Source organism: Lactuca sativa, chromosome 8 (assembly GCF_002870075.4).
Source record: "Lactuca sativa cultivar Salinas chromosome 8, Lsat_Salinas_v11, whole genome shotgun sequence".
NCBI classification, from domain to species: Eukaryota; Viridiplantae; Streptophyta; class Magnoliopsida; order Asterales; family Asteraceae; genus Lactuca; species Lactuca sativa.
In genome coordinates this window covers 256,638,171-256,645,777 of record NC_056630.2, presented here as the reverse complement: position 1 = coordinate 256,645,777, position 7,607 = coordinate 256,638,171, and positions in this window count along the sequence as shown.

The following is a 7,607-nucleotide window of genomic DNA, read 5'->3' as shown; positions in this document are numbered from 1 at the left end:
AGGTACCGGTCTCAAGGTCTCATTCGACGATGAGGGTTCGGAAATAATAGAGAAGAAAACAAAAAGAGTTATTCTCAGATCAGAGCGCAAAGGTGAAATGTTTCCCCTGAATCTCAAACCCATTAAAGGAAATCCAACTATCTGTCTCTTATCCAAAGCACAATCTGATGAAAGCTGGCTGTGGCACCGAAGGCTCTCTCATCTCAACTTTAAGAATATCAACAAACGTGTCACCGGAGGTCATGTTCGAGGTCTTCCATTGCTCAAGTACGATCGAGAACATTTATGTGCTGCGTGTGAAATGGGGAAGCATAGTCGTCAAAGTCACCCATCAATTGTAAATACTAAAGTTGTTGAACCACTAGAGTTAATTCACATTGACTTGTGTGGTCCATCATCTATTGAAAGCATTGGCGGTAGTAAGTATATTCTTGTCATTGTTGATGACTTTTCATGTTTTACATGGGTGTTCTTTCTGAAGCACAAATCTAAAGCAACTCTCAAGCTAAAGATGTTTATCAAGCAGGTTGAAGTGCAGCTGAGGAAAGTTGTTCGCAACATTAGAATCGATAATGGGCTGGAGTTCAAGAATAAAGAATTCGAAGATTTCTTGGCCGAAAAAGGAACCAGTCACAACTTCTCAGCTCCCTACACCCCTCAACAAAACGGGATTGTCGAAAGACGAAACTGATCTTTGTGTGAGGCGGCCCGAACCATGCTAAGTTTTGCTTTTTTACCTTTATATTTTTGGGCTGATGCTATTGCTGCAGCGTGTTTTACGCAGAACAGGTCATATCTCAACAAGCGCTTTACTCTCACTCCTTATAAGGTCATCAACAATAGGAAGCCAAACGTCAAATTCTTCCATGTATTCGGCTCACGGTGTTTCATCTTCAATTTTAAAGAACATCGTAACAAGTTCGACGTCAAAGCCGATGAAGGAATTTTCCTGGGATATTTTCTCACTTCAAAAGCCTATCGGGTATTAAACAAGCGTTCGAAGAAGATAGAAGAAACTTATTATGTGACTTTTGACGATAGCTATGTCAAAAAGCTGAAGGCCACTGAAGACACAGTTGGAGAAATTTTTTCTCAAACGGGCCAAGTCACAGCCTCAATCGCAAATCTATTTGAGAAGTTTGTTGAGTTATTAGATGAACCAGAGAAGGCTACTCTCTCGGAAGCCAGTGCAGCAGACAACAAAGTAGATCATCTGAAGCAACTCATCGAAGATGCTGCCAAGCAAATGAATGAAGGAGGATCAAGTCCAAACGAACCTCCACAGCTCGACGCTTCAGTTGAGGGGGAGGATCCATCTTCTTCATCACAGCCAGGCTCACATGTTGAGGGGGAGAACTGTTCTCCATTTGCTCCCGAAAATCCACCGCCGTACCCGAAGCCACCCCAGCACCCGAACCCACACCTACACCCGAACAAACAACCCAACCCGAACCTACCCATACTACCGAACCACCAGCTTCACCACCACCATCTTCTCCTGCTCATGCATCAGAGGAAGAAGAACCACTTCTTGGCGGGGAGGATATGACCTTCGACTCGATCTATTTCAGTCTGTTTCAGGTTCAAAGTGACGACGATGATGAAGCTCCTGTCACAAAGAGGCATCTCAAGGAGCTCCATGATAAAATTGACTCGCTCATCGCCTCCTCTTCTACTTCTCAGTCCTCCTTATCTGAAGCTGCAGTTCAGAGAATTGTTGACGCTGTCTCCAAAGATCAGCAAGCTTCTCTTGCTTCTGCCACCACTGCCATCGATGCCTCCACAAAAGCCTGTCAGGCTGTGACCGAAAAAGTCGATAAACTATTTACTGATGCCTCTTCCCTGTTGAAGTCTTTACAGGAGAGTGCCGAAGCTGCCAAGACTACGCTGGAACCTATTGTTCACCAGTTGGCAACATCAGTCGTAACTGAGTTGAAGTCCTTCGCTTCCATTCGTCAATCAATTTCTAACGACAACTCAGCTTTTCGGACAACCATTGAAGAGCGTCTCTCAAAGCTTCAAGAAGACTTAGCTGGCGAGAACACTCTAATGGATGCTCTCGCGAGGAAGACCACCGCTCTGAGGGTCAAGAGTATTCAACTCTCCCACTCTTAATAGGAGATTGAGTCTCTTCGATCTGAAAGAGAGGTGATAAAATCGTGTGTTTCGGATGTCCACTCTGCAATCTCAAACATCCTAGAAGCACATGATCCCATTCTCAACTACTTTGTGAGGCATACCCTTGCAGAAAAGCTCGCTCCCGCCCTTGCCCTACTCAGCAAAATCGAAGGGCTCCTTGATTTCGTGTCCATTCCGAAACAAGGGGGAGAGAAGGAAACAATGTCTCAACCACCTCCTTCCTCAACAACAATTCACACAACCGAACCTCCTCCAGTAGGCCAAGCCTCCGGTTCTGGTGTGAAAGACAAAGGAAAAAAGATTGTTGAGGAGAGTGAAGATGAAGATAAAGAGACAATCGCCAACCTGTTGAAGCGTCAAGGTCGAGATAAAGAGGCTGATATCAGTGCTCGTGTGGCAAAAGAGGCTGAAGAAGCCGAATGTAAACAGAAGGAAGCCCACGACCTTCTTGAGAGTAGGAAAACTCTTTTTCCTTCTTGGACTCTCGAGAGGATGATTAAAGAAGCCATTGACACACCAAGTATCTTGTGGCTGGAACCTGTGATCTCTCTAGATCGTTCCAACACTGTCGACTCTCAGTTCGACATGCTACTGACCCAAAAGGCGTTTATCTTTCACGCCTTCTCCAACGTTGCAGAGTTCCCTCATCCTCATCCACAGGTTGATCGGGACTTAATTGATTTTTATCTGAAGGCTGCTCAACCCCAATATCATACTTGGAGCGCTCAGAAAATTGTCAACGTTCGGGTCTTGAAGCCGTACAGTGAAGGTAACTTCATCAACGTTCGGTTCAAGGTACTTCGGGGATCTGCCAAAACCGAACATGCTATTTCCCTTGCAGATCTTCCCAATCTTAATCCCCATGATTGGATTATCTTCACAACATCCTCCTCACCAACAAAGTTGAATACAGTCTGATCATCGACCACTTCATAAGGATGCTCGTGTGCTACATCATGGAAGTTGCATTGATGGATCAGGAGATTGCGAGCGTGTTTAAGAATAAACCTACAATATCTCCTGTTGGCTCTGCCAATGATCTCAATCTGATGCAGATGGGTAAGATTGACCCGAAGAGGAACTCGGTCATGTTTACCAGGAACGAAGGAAAGAAATGTCTTTTCGCCTTGGCTGACAAACATCTATACACCACTGCCTGTTTAGAGCACGTTTTGGGAATCATCCACAGATGCAAGCAGAACACAGCGGATGATGTCAAGTACTTTGATGACATGATTCAATGGTACATTCGGTTCAGACAGACTATCCTGGCGCTAATCTCACATCTGTTTGATACTACGAAGAAAGTTCCCGCTGCAGGCCCAAGCAAGAAGAAGAAGTCGTCTCGCTCCAATTTGACGCAAAGGGGGAGATTGTTAGTTCGTGTTTTGTACTAAATGTTGCGTCTATTGGGCTCGTTAGCTAGTCCATTATGTATCTCCGGTATGGGCCTGTCCATCCGTGAGTTTAGTAGGGTTTAGTATATATATAGGTGCTTGCAAGCATCTTAGAAAGTAACGATAGAATAGAACGATCAGAGTATTATTCAGCAAGTTTATTGTTATCGTTCTTGTAATTCTAAAATTCTCTACAATGGAAGTTCTTAGTCGAGCTCTGCTGAGGATTGTTTGATCTAATCATTCGACATATTTTGATCCATACTTTTGTTCTTTACAGTTTTCTTATTCATCGCAATACCTGTTATAAAGATCTAATCGATCTTTAAGTTTGTTTTTAACTTATCAGTTTATTGACAAGAGAATCTTATATGTCAAGGAGTCAGTGGGAGTCTTAATGGTCTTGAAAGGTTTCAAGAACAAATCAAATAAACCTTATCGATCATCACTAGCACACAAGTTGAGGTTTAAAACCTATCGTGTTGACATTATTTTGTTTATGTGCTGTTCCAATTGAGTTAATTATGCATGTGAGTCCTATGAGTTCTCATTTGAATGCATAAAAGGCAAGGACCTTGATTAATGGAAAGTACATTGATAGAAAATGGTGAGCTGCTTAACTACTTGGAAGACATGGTGGGCAGCTGTGCTACCATAAGGCAAGAAATCAAGATTAAGAAAGTTCGGTCCATATAAGTTTGAATTTGTCGTAAACTTTGGTTTTAACAAATTCAAATGGATAGAAATACATACACCGTTTAAATCTAAGTGTTATAAGATTTCCTCCTTCATGAAAATGATTGTGAGGAAATGCTTTCACTAAGAAAGATTTTAAGAAGATAGTGATTGTAAAATTGCATTCTCGAATTCGATTATGGTTACGGTATCCCTTTCCATAATTTAAATTGTGAGGTTTGGCAATTAGTCTTAATTGTTTAGACAAACATATGAACTATCTAAGCCAAAGGTGTATAAGTTCAAGAAGCCTTGATAAAAGATTATCAAAGCACTAAGTATTAGAAACATGGACTTAAGATATTCAATAGGTATTGTTTTTCTGAAAGTTAAGATGTTTATGAATGCATGTCGAAGCTAGTGGGAGCATAAGTGTTATGTTTTATAATAATCATCATGATAGTGGGAGCATAAATGTTATGATTGTATGATTATTAAGGCACGTATTGCAAGTTGGCAATATTAATTATAGAAAACAAGAGTTATACCTTGCAAAGTCGTAAGGGTTGTAAAGTTGTTTTGCTATAATTAAGGGAGAGAATATTATGCTTCATTTCAAATCTAAAGGCTTAGGTTGAGAAATGTTGATAAATTTAGTCAAAGGTACATAGTGTGTTCTTAAAATTTTGATTATGATTACGACATTCCTCTTCACAATTCGAATTTTGAGAACATAGCAAATAAAACATTATGCATCGTGTCCCATACGCTTCGGGTATAGGATCGATTGCAAATGCTTTAATATTTGACCATTCTAAAATTTTCCAAATGTCTATCGCATTTAGAGGGAAAAGGGACTAGAATCGGTTTTGACTAAAATAATTAAACAACTATCAAAGGACAATCTAAAGTTCGACGAGGATTGGTTGCTTGTGAGTAGTTGGAAGCATGGTATTGGATGAACCATATCGACATTATTATGAATAGAAAAGATTCTATTATGAATGAGTTGTCATATGGAAAATATGGAAATGTTTCCATATTAGATGGACCATGTCGACATTATTACGAATAGATAAGATTCTATTAAGAATGAGTTGTCATATGGAAAATATGGAAGCTTGTCCATATTGGGAATTGAATATTGAAAATCTATGTCTAGATTAGAAACTTTTATGCAAAAGGATGTTCAAAGGAATGTACTTTGAATGAGAGACATCATATCTAAGGAGTTGGTTTGTAACAATCTTCGATAAAAGACTTTGTAATTTCATTGGCAATAGTCTTTGTGACTTTGGTGTAGTGATATTACGAAAGGATCATTGCATAAAATGTTAGAATCTAGCATATTCTATAAGTAGCAAGAATTTGATATTCTTACACTTATGAAAAAGGATTAGGAGTTGTGAAATGAGAATGATTGGAAATGTGTTCAATTTGATCTATTTCACAAAGTAAGAACCATAGGTAAACATTGTGTGCATGCTAGGAGCATGGGACAAGTGTAGTAATAATTCAAGTAAGAAGTCGATTACCCGAAACGACAAATAATGAGTAATAAATATGGTGATAAATAAAAGGTGTTTTATTTATGCTCAAAGGTTTGAGGCCATATAGGATTAGTATTATTCTTGTGTTTCACTTTGCATGTGTTGACTTCCTAAATAATTTAATTGGTTTAGAACAGTCAAATTATTCGAATGGGCCACAGTCGTTCATATGTTGGAAGTAGATATGAATGAAGACTGTCGTGAATTGGTGTGTGGATTGTCTAAAAGAGTATTAGACATAAGTAAATGTTTGTTGTAATGTTCATGAGTGCTTATGAATAAGATTTGAGCATTGGATTAAACCCACGCTCACTTGGATCACTCCATGAGTTGTATCACGAGTGAATGGTGAGACGATAACATGTTATATTCTTGAAACCGAGATGTGTGAGTTGTATCTTGCAAATCGGTTGCACATTGATAAAGCGATATCTTTGGGCCCCTTGATGATTTAGTGATGACAAACGTAAATGCTCGGTCGGGCTAGGGCTAATTTGATTTGTTCAATTAGTCGGTCATCATAAATAGGGAAATCGAGAAATAGTACAAAAAGAATGATTTGAAATCATGTCTCATACGATATCTAGAATGGAGGAATATATGATCCCTTATCTAAAGGACACGCGTACCTGATAGGATTAGAGTTGACAGTGGATTTGGAAAGCTACGATTGCAGATCAGGATCTGAAGTCATACGCATAATAGTTATTAGACTTATCCAAGTGGGAGACTGTTGGATTAGTGTCTAAGTCCATAACTATTTTGGTATGTACTTGACCCGATAGTGCATGGTCCTTTTGGGTTGCCTTCATCAAAGCAACTTGATAGGATGAATTATGGAGAGAAAGGATTAAATATGATTTATTAATATATTATGAGAATAATATATTAAAGGAGAAATCATATTGTTTAATTAATATTAGTCAAGAATTAATTGGTAATTAGTTTTGTGACTAAAAGAGATTAATTAAACTTAAGGGACTGGAATTGTAATTATAAGATAATTGCAATTTGGGCCATGGATTGCCTTATATTAAGGGGTGGACGAATTCTATGGGGAAACCCATGAGAAATCGTCCAAGGCCTTAAGGAAAGGGGGTCCATGGGTTGCTTAGGGCTTAAGCATCCAAATTAGGGTTTCCTTGTTAGATAACCCTAATAGCCTAACTATATATACATCCCTTATGACCCAAAAAGGTGGCTAAGCATCCTTCTAGGGTTTCACACGTTTTTGGGCAGCCTCTATCCTCTCTCCTCTTCATTCTCTTGCTTATGGTGTTTGTGAACCATTAGAGGAGTGACATTTGTGACTCTAAGCTTTCTAAAGTCAATACAAGGAGGAATTGGATTGTTATTGCTATATAACAATCAAGGTAATGTCTTAAACCCATTCTTATGTTAATATGATTACTTGTATGTTAGAATTAGGGTTTATAGTCTTGGATAACTTGCATGTACAATAGAGAAACCTAGATCGAGGCATTAGGGTTTGTATGAGCACATAAGATGTTCTTATAACCAAAACCCATCATGTGCATGTGCATGCACACTTGCTGGACAACATAAGAAATGCCAGGCTTGGTGAAAGTTAGGTATTGTAGAACCCCAAAAAGCCTACGATAGGTGGATGGATTATCTATAAGACTGCCTGTGTCACTGTTTAGTTTTCCTACTGTATTAACTGGGTTTATACTGTATTCCAGTTCTCCATTTTGGCTGTGTAAATGATATCTGAGGCATATTTTTCCTGAGAGAGGAACATACCGGTAACATCTTGCTTGAAAGAATTGCCAAGAAAATAGTGTAAGGGCCTAAGGTCTTTCATGGCGAGCATAGATGACAGACA